Source organism: Haliaeetus leucocephalus, unplaced genomic scaffold (genome assembly GCF_000737465.1).
Source record: "Haliaeetus leucocephalus isolate CR32 unplaced genomic scaffold, Haliaeetus_leucocephalus-4.0 Scaffold317, whole genome shotgun sequence".
In the NCBI taxonomy this organism is placed as follows: Eukaryota; Metazoa; Chordata; class Aves; order Accipitriformes; family Accipitridae; genus Haliaeetus; species Haliaeetus leucocephalus.
This window is the reverse complement of record NW_010972753.1, coordinates 3,184,669-3,186,308: the sequence shown is the minus strand read 5'-3', so window position 1 is coordinate 3,186,308 and position 1,640 is coordinate 3,184,669. Positions and strand designations below refer to the sequence as shown.

The window sequence follows — 1,640 nt, the reverse complement described above, 5'->3', positions numbered from 1 at the left end:
GGCCCCGGTAGGGATGAAAACGCGGGGGGGGGTGGAGGAGGGGGGGCCCCCACGGGGCTTCGGTCGTTACTGAGACCCGCTCGGCCGCAAGCCGGGTATTTGGCTGCCATCGAATCTCCAATCGGGCTTCATAAAAGCCCACTTAGCGCTTAGAACAAACAGGGCCATTTGAAGGCAAAATGTTGTTTGATTTCCTCTCCGCCTGCACAAGGAGCTGGCTAATGCTATTTGATTTCCCATTTTTGATAGCAATAAGCCTGCATTGATCTAATAGCGAGTGAGTGCAATGCTATTAAAGGTGTTTGCCGCCCCATACCAGAGTGCATTTCCCAAGCCGGGTCTCATAACCAGAGAGACGATAAACATTGGGATGCCCTGATTGCCAACAGAAAACAGATGTCTCTGGGTCTGAAGCCGAGCAAATCACTTTACAGTTAAAATCGGGCACTGATAAAGCATAATAAATTCCATATGGCTCATTTAATACACAACAGCTTCTTGCATTAGAGGGGCTAATGATGAGATTTGTCCCCTCCTTTCTGTTGACACATTTCTCCATTGTCAAACAGAGATGTGACAGCAAATCAGTATTTTCAGCTCAGGGGAACAAGTCGTGGGAAAGTTAAATAACTTTAAAAAAAAGAAAGACACCCCTTTTCTCTCTCCTCTATTCACGGGAGAAGATGTAATTAAGGGAATATGAATTATGAGAGTCCCTTCGTTTACCTTTGGGTGTACTTAGACTTATTAATTCAATAAGGGGGAATTGCGAGCGAGGACAGCTTGCTAATTGAGTTTTAGCTGGGAGAGACGCTCCCCCCCTGCCACGCCACCCCATGCCGGGCTGTTGGCTTCCCCGCGAACGCGATGCCTTTTCCTGCGTGGGTACCTCAAGGGCCATGCGTGGGGATCAAGTCTCGCTCTACGGCTCCGTGGAGAGACCCGCAGCGCTGCTGCCTTCCTCACTTCCCCGGGGAGAAGGCATCTCACGCTGAGCTTACAAAGCCGAGCCTAAAAAGGGGAAAAAAAAAAATCAAAACCCAAAACCTCAGCCCACCCCAGCCCTAAAAAATTGTGAAATGCCTGTCTCTCTCAAAGTCTCTCTCCTTAGGTGCGTGTGGTGCCTCGCACTTGGTTATTAAGCGAGTATTTTCTTTCCCTTTGAAATGCTGTATTTTATTTTTCTCCCTCTCCCTCTCTCCTGCTTTAAGCCCCTGTTAGTTCACGATTTTTCCTTCGCGGGAGGGGGAAGAGAGGCAGGGGACGGCAGTGCCGCAGCCTCCTAACTAACTTTCCTAAAACAGATCCTAAAAGGGACGCCTGGAAACGTGTGTTTGCTGCTTTGGTTGCCTCGCAAATTATTTCTTCGTTTCAGATGTTAGTGAAATCACGATTTTTTCTTTTTTTTTTTTTTTTTTTTTCCCTCCCCCCGTCGCTCTAAATCTGAAAGGGGAGGAAAAAAGAAAAAAAAATCCATCATCCGCGAACGATATTATTTGTAAAATAAAATTTTAAAAAAGAAAACAAAAAAAACCCCTAAAAACCAACAAGAAGGAGCCGCGCTGCGGGCGCGGAACAAAAACCCGCGGAAGCCCCACGGGGGAACCGCTGTCCCCGCGGAGCAGACGGGGCGGGGGGGG

The 1,640-nt window shown here is 48.2% G+C and overlaps 1 protein-coding gene across 1 annotated transcript in view; it reads left to right on the top strand.

Moving 5' to 3' along the window:
* The window catches only part of ARX (aristaless related homeobox), a 9,132-nt gene that overhangs the window by 3,648 nt on the left and 3,844 nt on the right, over positions 1–1,640 (top strand). The window lies entirely within an intron of this gene.